Raw genomic sequence first — 13,902 nt, 5'->3', positions numbered from 1 at the left:
ATTACTCAAATTTTTGTGTACTAATTTAACATAAGATGAATATGTTATTAAGTAATACAAATATTATGTAAAAAAATTTTTTAAAATATAACACTGACAAAATTTATGTATATATTTCTTCATAAAGAATTTAAGCATATTTCTTCATAAAGAACAGTATTTAAAATATGTTAAATTAATGCGTTTCAGTAAATTTAAAATTTATGATATGCTAAATTAACATATTTTATTTACTTATCTTAGAATTTACGTTTTAAAATACATTTCTTTCATGTTAATTGTTTACTTATTCATAAATTGTTTTAGTACTAAAAAAATGTTGAATATTAATTTAATACAAAGTATTCGAGTAACACAATCATATAATATTATATTAAATCAAAACTCGTGTATGTGTTAAAAATTCAACACAAAAATTTTAGTAAATTTTTAACACGAGTACAAAACGTTTTAGTACGGACTATGTAGTTGAGATTGATGTAATAAAAATAATTTGATAGATAATAATTAATCTTTACCATTTATATTATCAAATTATTATAAATTAATTATTTCTCTCTCTCTCATCATTTACAGTTAATAATAAATATGATGTATCTATATGTATTGTATATAACGGTAATATTGTATATAATTAGCCAAAAAATTTTCGAAGTTATTTAGTTTCCACAGAACGTTATATTCCTACCTTTGGTATTGTATAATGACCGTTAGTTAATAATGTAATGATAAGGACATCAATTTATCGACATCAGTGTTGGAACGTATCTAGGTAAAAGTACCTAGATACAGTATCTAGATACTTTAGCTGTACCTAACAATAAGTGCATTACCTAGATCCTTATAGGCGGAGATACCTGTATCCGTATCTAGTTATTTGTTGATACAGTATCTTTTAAGTACATTTTTTAGATACATAGTTACAGGTATTATACACTGTCGCCACCATTAATGTTGTACATAGCTATTTCTCACGTTACCAAGTTATGTTTTGTAGTCTCTATGCTTTTGAAGATGTTAGAGAGATCTCTATGTTTTTTAAATACGTTTGAAACATTTCTTTATATCCAAGACAATGCCTAATTTGAGTCAAACACTGGGTGTAGTCGTGTAGAATATGTCAACTTTATTGTTGCAATTAAATACAATTCTCAAACGTTTTGATCCCGCTTCGGATCCTTATCAATGATTTGTATGTTCTGATTACCACATTTCAACTATCTAATTGTGAACATGCTAACATCATTAGCTCCGATTAATCATTGTATTAGGAAATATTTTGATAATCGGAATATGCAAATTATTGATGAGGATCCGAAGCGGGATTGAAACGTTTGAGAATTGTATTTAATTGCAACAATAAAGCTGACATATAATACACGACTACACTCAGTGTTTGACTCGAATTAGGCATTGTCAATACCACTTGGATTTATTCAAACGAGTCTTAATAATATTATTTTATATTTCTTTATATGTTAAGATAAATAAATAGAGATATAAAATGTGATATTTAATTTACGTTGCTTATTACTTTCTCTTTTCCTGTTTCCCCACTCAAAAAAAAATTTTTTTTAAGTACCTAAAAAGTATCTAAATTTTCAGATACTTTTTATTTATATCTGTACCTATACCTAGGTAATTGTAAAAAAATGTATCTATAACTATATCTAAATACTTTTGCCATACAATACCTATATCTATATCTAGATACCTTTCAAACGGTATCTGTTCCAACACTGATCGACATCTTGTTAAAAAATAGCGATAAATGGATTGTTAGATTTATAATTGTTGTATATAGGGGTTTGTTTAAATTAATATTTATATATGTATTTACGGCTGATGAAGACTTAGTAAAGTCGAAACGTTTCGTTTAGAAAATTGTAATGATATGATAGATTAAATTAACAACTTTTATACTAGCTCGTTTAATAATACTTTGACCTGGGTTGCGACTTTATGGATTGTTTGTTCTCACACGAGCGAAAATAGTGATTATTAACACTTAAATTATTAATTTGTTTATTGTTATATTCCTAATTACATAGAAATGCAATTATCTTGGCGATGGAGTTGTTATGTCTTTCAACTCTGTTCTTTTTTTTTTAACTTATAGCGATTTGCAACGTCGACAAATCACTACGTTAATAAAAAGCAGATAAACATCCGGCGTGTCACGCCACTAGATTTATTATCGGGATAGTAATCTTCGCAAAAAAGCATGTTTTCTCAAAGTCTGCATTAAATAAAACATGCTTATAGAGCAAATTATTAAGTATAATTATAAAAAGTAAAATCTGCTATAAAGAAAATTATTTATTGCTTCTTGTAAATTTTTATATTTTAACTGTTACATTCTATGAATCTTTGGCTACAACAGATACACATCATATATTTTTACTACATTATCTTTATTAAAACTTTTTGATTATTATCAAATCTTATTGGACTGCCAGAATTTTATTTTTTATTATTATTCAAAAGATTAATTTTACTGCACTTGAAATATAAATCACGTTAGATACAAATGAGCGATTGTAAAACTTAATGAATTTTTGATGTAGATAGACTAAATATGATCGCGAATAAAAAAGATTGCATCTTCCACTCGGCGGCGCGGCGCGGCGTGAGAAATTTCTCCGATCGCAAGTTAACGTACTCGCCACGCGCGATGGTTTCAGAGGCGTGGGAAAAAGATTCGCGATTTTCATCTGTAAATTTTCCCGAATTAAAACTGCGAAATTCGTTCAAATAATTTTAATTAAATATATAAAATAAAAATTAAAAAAAATTTCCGTCTAGATTTCACGTACATTTCTTTCATTGATGCTTATACTTATATTTGACGTTTTAGTACGTAATCACAAAGGTCAAAATCATGTTTGATGTGATCTTATATCGCCGCTGCTAGTCATCTAAGATTAATTCTCGTCAGGACTAATTAAAACGTTCTTCCTAATCGACGCTCTTACATCCGTATTTTGTATACTTCTCTATCCGTATATGGTAGATAACTCTGGGGACATTGTAATTATCCATGAATGAAGTTCGCTTCTCATGAGGTTAACCTTTCGTTTAGTATTTAGTTCTTCACTGAATGAAGGGGCTTGACACAAACGCAGAAAAGGTCGTGATCGCCGCCCGCGCTACCTTCGCTCGTCACGTTTTATAGATAAGCCGTTAAAGGGATATGTACTCTCGAGCATAGGAAAATCGATTTCTAAACCACGAACTGTTGTGTGTGTGGTATTACTTGTTAAAAATAATTTTGTCAAAAATTAAATTTTTTATAAATTTATGATAATTTTAAATTAATTTCTATTTATGATAATTTTTATTTCACAAATAAGGAGAAAGCCATATTTGTTTAAGGCGAGACTTGATGCCTTATAATAGTTTGTGTGAATTTAATAATTTTCAGTTTAAGAGCATTCACACAAATATTATTATAGTATCTAAACTCACCTTGACTAAATATGGCTTTCTTCGATTATTTGTGTTGAATATTTTTGATCAATCTTCACTTAATTTTTATGACAATATTTAATTAATTTTTTTTATTTTTATGTTATTTTTATCATCAAATACAATGAAGCTTTACGTTTTATGTTATGATAAAAATCGATCTAACGCTGTATGTTAAATGTAGTTATTTTTATCAAACTTTGAAATTATCGACTGCATTAATATCTGGCTATAGCTAAACTGCAATTATCTTGTCGATTTATCGATAAATGCAAATTGTCTTGCTTCGTGGTGCAAATCGCTAAGTACGATTTGGTCATATGATTGATTATTCGAAGTTCAACACATTTGTGGATTTGCATATAATGTTCAATGTTTGTTTATTTGTTTTTATATATTCAATTTTATGCTCTACTACTGTGATTAGTTAGTATATTCCGCTCGGCGAATAATTAAAAAAAATGATTTTTAGCACTAATAATAATAAAGTTAATTCACTCCATCTGCAAAAAAGGATTTAATATAAAGTTTTATCTGTCTCTCTCTCTCTCTCTCTCTCTTCTCTCTCTCTCTCTTCGGGAAAAGATGTAATTAACGGATGTACATCATTTGCAAGGCTTATATATTACAATGTATCTACACCTTCATATTAAGATTATAGTTCGCGACCTTGAGAATTAGAATAATTTATTGTTTTCCGTTTCATCCTTGAACTATAAATTTCATAATTTCGTGATGAGATCGTGTTTCAGAAACACGAATTTCTAAGAATTTGAATACAGATTTGATTTCCATTAACACATCCATGATAAACGTAGGCGTTTCGTATCTTGATTAAAAACGATCATTAATTGCATCTCTGAGGAGAAAATAAAAATTTGAAGATGCCATCTTAATCCTTGGACGCGTTAATTCTTATTCTCATAAATCAAATTATAGAAAAAATAAAATAAGAATAAGAGGAATATGTATATGTATTAAAAATTATTATATTTAAAGAATATTAAAAGAGTAGAAGCAGAAGTAGAAAAATTGAGTTTCAGATACCGAATATGCATTTACATATAAATAGTTTTGTATACTACGTCCCACATTCTTGAAGTCATTGGAATTCGGAAATTCCCAAGGACATGGCCAGTTCGTTACCGATGCATTTTTTTAAACGTCCAAAGAAACGTTAAGAGAAACTTGAACTATGTATAGTCTCATGTCGTAAATTAATTAATCCTTACAACAGGATAATATTAAATATTTTTTTTAGTTTCTGCCTAAAACTTCTGCGAAATTTTATTTCCTTGATCTTTAATACGCATTCCAAGTAAAACATTTTCGTTATATAATTACAACGTTAATTAATTAAGTCTGACACTGCGGCTAAAGAAATAGGAACTTATGTATTCGAGAAAAAGACTTTAACGACACTACCCTCATCGTCAGCCTTTATTACGTATTGCTTATGAAGTAATAAGTATTATGAAGTAACAAATTTTTTCTGCGTTCAGCACTTCGCTACTTAATGTATTAACTGTGTTGCAAATTGCAAAATATCTCGTATGATATTTCTTAATTCATTAGAAATGCTCGCGGCAGTAGCATTTCGTTTATGTGTTGTTAAATTTCAGATTTTCTTTATAATCTCTCGTCGAAGATTCACAGTCGAGAGATTCACATTACTATTCCTTGTAAACTTATTAATTCAGTTGCGCTTCGGAGAGTAATATAAGCACGTTGCATGAGAAAGCGATCTGAAGTGAGGTTTTTATTAGATATTAATATCACATAATAAGAGTATATAAAAATGATTAGCAGATATAACTAACTTTTCTATTAAAATTCTGTCTAAGAATTTGTTCTCTCTTATTTCAAAATACAGTTTTTTTTATTTATAAATGTGATGATTTTAATATGAGTTATCGGTTAATGATGATTTATTAACGCTTCGTGTTCTGAACCAAGCTCTTATTTCTTTCGAGCGATGAATCATTTAGTGAATTCTTTAATAAACATCGCAAGATAACATGAGCGGAAGCTATTATATACGTATATTTTCTTGTTAATTATACTTATAATTTTTTTGTTAGATTTCCTGAGAAATTTATTGCTAAAATATAAACAATTAAATAAATTAGAACAATTGAAGAGCTAAGAGCCAGTTATATAATAAAGAATGTTTAATTTAAAAACAAAAATAAAAATAATTACAAACGTTCTGACATTGATTGGGTCATTCTCAATGTTACAATAAATACATTATAATTGTAAAATTATTGGAAATCTATATATAGTTTTTAGTATTCTTCGGGTCCTATATTAAAAATAAGTTGCGAGACAATAAATTAAAATAGTTAAATTAGTCGTTAAAAATTCATAACAGTAATACAGTGATAACCTAAAAATTTTGACTATTTATGTATATATATATACATATAAATGTACCATATTAAATAAAATGTTGAGAGTCAATGACTAAAAAAAAACACAAAAAGATGGTGATTCTCATCATAGTAATACACAGTAGTTATTTTCTTAAAAACAATTAACGTTTCACCAAATTTAACGCGATGTATGTTAATAGAAATTAAGAATCTGCGAATGCAAACGTTTTAGGATAACTCGTTGGTAATGTTTGGATATTGCAAGGAACAAAGTGTGATAGCGATAATGCATTCGTGGACAAAATTTTCGCCATTTAAATGTCACGAGGGCAGCGAAGCTGTTTGTGGTCGACACGTTAATCGCCATAATAACCATCATCGTGCCGTGTACCTATATCAGATGTTCTTATCTTCATATCTCCATAAATTACCTGTCAAGGTCACTTTATAAATTATGCGTATGTCTAACGATTGAATTTGTATCAATTATTGTAAGAAAAATATTAATGAATATTGCAAGATAAATTTTTTGCAAGTAATTTGAAATTTCATAACTATACATTTTAAATTATTTATATTTTTATAGTTATAATTGCCAAAATCAAAGAGACTATACATTTAGTTTTTCTTTTTTTTTTTTCGTTAAAATGTGTTTAGATTACATTATTAAAGATGTTTTTGCAGTACTACCGAATGAAGTCGTTCTTCCAAGACAGCAGGTTTCGCTTTTTATACTTGAAATTCGGTAATCTTCACTACGTCCTTGAGGTGGAATGGAGAATGTTATAAGTCACTTCCCACGATTAGAATATCGCTCGATGCTTGGCACTTAATTCCCGGAATAGTATCAGCTATTACATGCATTTTATTATTTGAATCCTGAATTTATCAGTTGCCTCCAGAGCTAATTATAAATTATTAGTCAAACTGTTACATTATTAATGCAACTGCAACCATTTTTGTTATCCAACATGTTGATTACAATTAAAAGAAATTACTATAATAATTACAGTCTTAGTCATAAGTATAAATCACTTTCAATTTATTGTATTTTTTTATAGGAAAAGTAGTAAAAAAGGACTAAAACACTATTAATATTATTTTTTTAATAAAATTGCATTTTAATTTATTTTTGTTAGATATACCATATATATAAAATGTTTATGTCAATTTATTCAGTTATTTTATATTTACAACCAAGATAATATTTATTAGATGTAACTTTTTTTTATTGAAATATTTATAGAACAAACTTGATCAACCTTTTCATATTATGCATAAGAAATAACATGAAATGCCGATTTTACAACATTCTTAAAGAATCTATCTCATATTCAATTCAAATCGTCAATCATTTTTTTTATTTATCAGATTCATCTATATATTAATAATTTCACATTGTAGCTAATGGATAAATTAATAATATATTTAATTAATGTTAAATGGTAAGAGTTATGAATCGTTGACAAAACCACAATATAAATTTTGATTAGATCACAAATATTTTATAATATTTCGTAACACCATTCTCTTTTACGAAGAAATACGAATCGTCAAACAAAAAATGTAAACATGATTCGCGACACGGATTTACGTTTCCTACAAAATATCAAAGGTACTGAAAGAGCAGCCACAGGCATGATAAAGCGTGCGGTGTTACACGGTCAGTTCTTAGCTGTCGTAAGCGTGACGTAAGAAGAAGAAGAAGAAGATGAAAGAAAAGGAAACAGCCAAACAGGTGTGACCATCCCGGCTTGTAATAATAAGAAGACAAAGAACTTTGTACTGTAGATATCTCGCGTGATTTCAATAACTATATGTAGGCGGATATGTATTCTCTCTCTTCCTCTTTGAGAGTACTCGGAACTTTATGATCACACTGGTCACACCTGTCACATTTTGCATAAACGTTTACACAGAAAGATGATCTGCTTGGCTGACAAAGACATTGTCTTTCGCATCTTTAAAAGCAAAAAAAGATTATTTCATTGAATAAAGAAGCAGAATATTGAATTGAACTTTTTTAAATTATTAATTTTATTTATCTTGTCACACACACACACAGTAATATTAAAATTGTTATGCCAATAATAATTACTGATAAATCATTAACACTTATTATAAAATTTCTGAAACCAACATTAGTAAAATTTAATACTTAAAATTATAATTAAGAGATAGGTTAGAATTTAAAATTAGTTATTTAAAATAATAGATACTAAATAACTTCTTTAACTTTCTTCTAATATGACCGAGCACTGTATATTAGAGTATATTGATAATTTGACTTTATATTACAAAGTAAAATCAAAGTGAAACAAACGTAAAATCTAATTAGTATTTCGTCGTGTGGAATTAATGAAACAATTTCCTATACCGATTTTCTCAGAACTAAATTTATGTGCTGATAAAAGGTAAGACGTAAGTAAAAATGATTTTTACTAGAGTGAATTTTCTTTTGCATAATTGCTTACGTAAAGTGTTTCTAACATCCCAACATTATATATCATAATTTCTGTTTCTTCAATTATATATCAGAAGGTTTACGGGTTATCGCCGTGTTTTTATCTATTGCTAATGCCAACGTTTTGTAAATCTTATCGTTTATTTCATCAGGGCGAAGGATGCACTTATGCTCTAATTTCTATTTCTCTTTCTCTCTCTCTCACTTTCTCTGATAATTTACAATTAAACACAAAGAGTAAAAATATGTTATATATCCTTCAAATAAAGAAAAATGCAAATATTTTTTCAAATTGTTAAATAATTAGTAACTAAATAGAAAAATATGTATAAATACTATTCATATACATGTCGCGATATATATATATATAACATAATTTAAATATAATATTACTTTTTTCGTGAATCAAGAATGGGGAATAAGATGTAAAAGATAGAATTAAATAATTTAAAAGAAACAGAAAGGTGCAATGTATGTCAATTTTTTGTTAAAAATATCTCGTTCATTGCGCGGATTTCATTATAATAAAAAGTTATTATAAATTAATAAACGCTTATTATAACACAATTGAAATATTTAAAATATTCATTATCTGTATGTGTGCATAATGAATCTAACAAGGGAACACAACCAAGTGTATCTCTCCGATTTAAATGAGCTTTTAGTATTGTTCTACGGACAAAAATAAGAGACACATATTTTTTTATACGTGCTGAGTCGCATGTTAAGGAGGTGAAATCTTTCCTTGAAAAAAAAATCGGTTTTTTTCTTTTGAAGTGAATATCTTCGAAACTATAAGAGATAGAAAAAAATTTTTAGAATAAAAATTGAATGGTTGCAAGAGTACTTTATAAGTATAATGGAACAAATTTTTTTAAGTATTTATTGTATACCCCCTCCTCCACTCTTATTTTCAAAAATTTTTTAATTTTTTATATGACAAAAATTAAAGAGAATTTTACGCTGAAAACAACGGGGTGTATTTAAATCACGTTCCGAAAAATCATTTTTCAGATATGAACGAAAACGTCTCTTTATACGCGCTCCATACGTATTCGTACCGAGTTAGGAGAACAAATACCATTCAATGAATACAGTCCAGTACGCATCATTATCGCACTATCTATTGTAATAAGGGCTATTTACAATAATAATGTTATAATAATAATAATGGTAATAATAATAACAGTAATAGTAATAGTGATCTTGTTAAACTTCCGAAACTAGTCAAATGTTTTTTATAATGAATGTATACACAAAAATTTACCTCGGACAATTAAAATCAAAATATGAATGAATTATATTGTATAATATGAATGAATACATTTTTTAAAAATTATATATTTTTTTATTTAAATCGCTTATCCTGTTTTTACCTCTTGACTACTTTTATTTCATATTGACGACAATAAATTTCTCACTTTTTAGACACAATTTACATAAAAACAGGCGAATAAATTCTTCGGAACAATTATACCACACTACGTCGCTTACATCGTAAGATTATTCATCTCTATGATTTTGTAACATCTTCAAGAATACCTAAAGAAAAATCTGTGAGTTCCGAAACGTTAAATACTCTAATATATTTTTAATATTTTGTACTTTATATATTTTTTATTCTTATTTTATGTAATACTAACATTGAAAACTATAAATTTAATTTATATAAAAAAAACCTTATTACCGCTCAATTTACACCGATGTTTCTTTATATTTTGTATTGCAAAAAACGAACTAAATCTAATTATTTTTATTTTTTGCGTAATCGCATTAATTTTTCTTTGTTAACGATCGCTTTTTACAATTAGATTATTACTGCATTACTACTATGAATTTTTCAATGATCAATCTTACTATTTTAATTTGTTGACTTGCAACATTTTGATAATGGGAAGGAAACGATAATACCACTATGAAGCAATATTGTAGATTTCTAATTATTTTATAATAATGTATTTACTATAACATTAAGACTCGATTGGTGTCGAAACGTTTGTAATTATTTTTATCTTCATGTTTTAAATTAAACGTTCTTTATTACATAACTAGCCCTTCAACGGTAGATATCCTGTGCCCTCAACGCGGTACGAATACGTATGGAGCGCGTATAAAGAGACGTTTTCGTTCATATCTAAAAAATGATTTTTCGGAACGTGATTTAAATACACACCGTTGTTTTCAGCGTAAAATTCTCTTTAATTTTTGTCATATGAAAAATTAAAAAATTTTTGAAAATAAGAGTGGAGGAGGGGGTATACAATAAATAAATACTTAAAAAAAATTTATTCCATTATACTTATAAAGTACTCTTGCAACCATTCAATCTTCATCTAAAAATTTTTTTCTATCTTTTATAGTTTCGAAGATATTCGCTTCGAAAGAAAAAAACCGATTTTTTTTCAAGAGAGGATTTTACCCCCTTAACATGCGACTCAGCACGTATAAAAAAATATGTGTCTCTTATTTTTGTCCGTAGAACAACATACTAAAAGCTCATTTAAATCCGCGGAGAGATACACTTGGTTGTGTTCCCTTGTAAGAAATAAAGCAAAACCTACATATACCAGTGCGAGAGAATGTCAATCTGATTTTGGGAGGAGGTGGAAGAGGTCTGGGAGAGGCATCGGTCATCGGTGGGGCACCCGATAATATTATTTCTTATTTGTATAAAATTAATCTTTCTTTTGTTTGTTCTTAAATTATTTCACTTTATAATGATTAAAAAAATAATAATTAGAAAAAAGAATAGTAACTTAAAAATTATATTTTCATAATTGTATGTTCAATTTTTGAAAAACTTTGCATGCATTAATATAGTAATCATTTTTTTTTAAATAGTGATTGTTTCTTTGCTCTATATATATATTTTAATTTGGATTTTAATTTCTTTATTACAGAATCATCGTAGCAATGTTGCAGATACTCCACTGTTGCGCTCAAATGTCGCTCGAGCGTCGTGCGGCATTTGATGGTGAGGGGGACAGCGGAAGGCGGAGGCGATTCGAAAATCGGCCGAAATCAGGAGACGCGGTAGCGTCTCCCGTCAAGTATATGAGAAAAAAATTATATGAGAAAAAAATAAAAAAAAATCATATAAGTAAAAAATTAATATGAGAAAAGGTGTCGAAAGAGATGCTACAGCGTATCCTTTACAGGAAGGAGAACGCTTTTATAATAAAAAATTATCATTTTGTTTAAACAAATTGGTATTTAAAAAAAATGAATATATTGATTCATATATAAATCTATATATGAATATATATAGATTTTTACAATTAAAATGAGATAATAATCACATCCGTAAGTGCACTGGATGCAGAGATATGAATATATGCATGCATTTTTCTGCATTATTTTTTGATTTTGGAAAAATTCCTCGCAAAGTAAACTTTGCGAATATCGCTTCATTAGCTTATCAGAAATAAAGAAAAAAATAGTTTTCCTCTTTTTTATTTAACAAAATAACCTCAAAAATGATGTTTTTTGCAAATAACTTTTAAATAAAGCAATAAACAATAAAAACAATGCCACCAATGGAAAGAGCAGAAAATTTCACATAAAAAATGTTCAGAAAGTTTTTTTCTAAAATCATAATTGAACAACGTAGAATTTTTTCAATATGTTGTGATTTCGTTAACGACGCAGAGTAGCGCCGAGTGCAAAACGCGCGCGTCAGCCCGCGCACCAGAGATATAATTGTTCTTAGTATCCATATAGGTGAAAAAATATTTTTACAACGGTTGATTTTAATTAAATATACTTCAAACTAAAAGTTAAGTATATTTGAAATGTATAAATAATATTTTGAATATTAGTAATCGTAACATAATGCCAACTTATGAGCCATAATTGCCAAGGTATGAGAAATTTTCGACTATATTCGGTATTTTGCATGTCATATTTATAAATACGTTCAAATTACTTTCATATCATGAGGATTTATTTTTGATATGATGCTCTAAAAGCTCTGTGGATTAAAAAAAATTACAAAAATTTATTTTTCAAAATACACGACTTGAAAAGTTCGTAATTTTCAAAATTTGGGTTTCTTTAATAAATTCTCTAATTACCCTTGTAATGTAAAAGGCAAAAATAACTCGTAAAATATATATATAGATGAGCTTTTTAAAGCTTAGAATGTGTACTTTATGATAATATTATAATATATGGGTAAAAATGAAAATTAATTTGTTATATTCGTTAAGGGGTTATATAATTTAGAGGGCTAGAAAAAGCGATTTTTAAGGATTTTTTTTAAACAAAATGAAACTATATACATATGTTTCAGTTTGTACATCCAATAAAGTTATATTTAAAGTATATTTCAAAATTTTTTTGTACAAAAATATTTAATAATTTAGAATCTGCGCCGGTCTACAGAGACGTATTTAAAAAAAAATGGTTTTGCGGTGAGCAACATATCTCGGCAGGAACTCATCTGAAATCAAAAATCCAAAAAAATTTCATTAGTATATTGTATAAGCTAGTAATTAATCGTTCGGTTTTTGAAAATATTGATTAGAAACAAAATGGCGGCTCATTAAAGAAAAGTTTTCGATTTTTACCTTAAAAATTATCCTTTTTTCATTAATAAAAAAAAAACTACGCATTTAAAATATAAACCCTTCGATTAATTACGAAATATTCATGTCCAAAGTAAGTAAAAAAAAAAATTAGGAAGATCGATTCATTAGTTTTTGAGATATTTTGCTCACCGACTTTAAAAATGTAGTTTTGAGAAAAACGAGTTTAAAGTTTAAAACCAGAGAAAATGTATTTTAAAAAATTTGGGTTTTACTTACATAGTGTCATCTATTCCAGGTCCATATAACAGCTCTTCTGCAGCAGTAGCAGCTTCCAAAGTTTTAATATATCTTTGTTTGCGAGCCGTTTGTACTCACTTCCGTGTCGCGCGCGAATTACTAAGTAGAAGTTGTGTGTTGGCGATCGTCATAAAATTAGTTGCAAATCACACGCAACTAATTTCATGACGATCGTCAACACACAACTTCTACTTAGCAATTCTTCGCGTGCGACATGGAAGTGAGCACAAACCACGAACGTTCAAACCCTAGTAGTTTCATTGTCGATATAAAAAATTTAGATTTATAATAAAGTGAATTTTTTTTTATATTGTAAATATATTTATTTTACTATTTATGTATGAATTGATATTTTTGTCCCAAAAAAGAGCATTAGGCCACACTATAATCGAGTGTGCGCACAATGAGACCATGCAACGGTCGAAACGCTGTCGGATGCAAGTACACAACAGTCTGTATCTCTGGAAATATTTGTCGGATCTATTTAAAATTTTCAGGAAATATTCTTCTAAATACCTACTTTTAGAAAATATCATTTTTGAAAAATCGATTTTTTGAAAATTTTAAACGTATATAACCTCTTAATAAAGCAGAACAAATACGTTTCATGCGGCAAAATGCAAATATACGCGCTATTGAAAACATCTATAATTAATAAAATAAATTTTTTTTGCAATTTCAATGCATGGAGGTTGTAAATGGAGGTCTGTTTTTGTAAAATATACCTTAATTGAATTTTTTTCGTGCGTCTTATCGTTATATTAAACAA

The sequence above is a fragment of the Cyphomyrmex costatus genome, unplaced genomic scaffold, assembly GCF_001594065.2.
Source record: "Cyphomyrmex costatus isolate MS0001 unplaced genomic scaffold, Ccosl1.0 scaffold565, whole genome shotgun sequence".
Lineage (NCBI taxonomy): Eukaryota > Metazoa > Arthropoda > Insecta > Hymenoptera > Formicidae > Cyphomyrmex > Cyphomyrmex costatus.
This window is presented reverse-complemented; position numbering follows the sequence as displayed.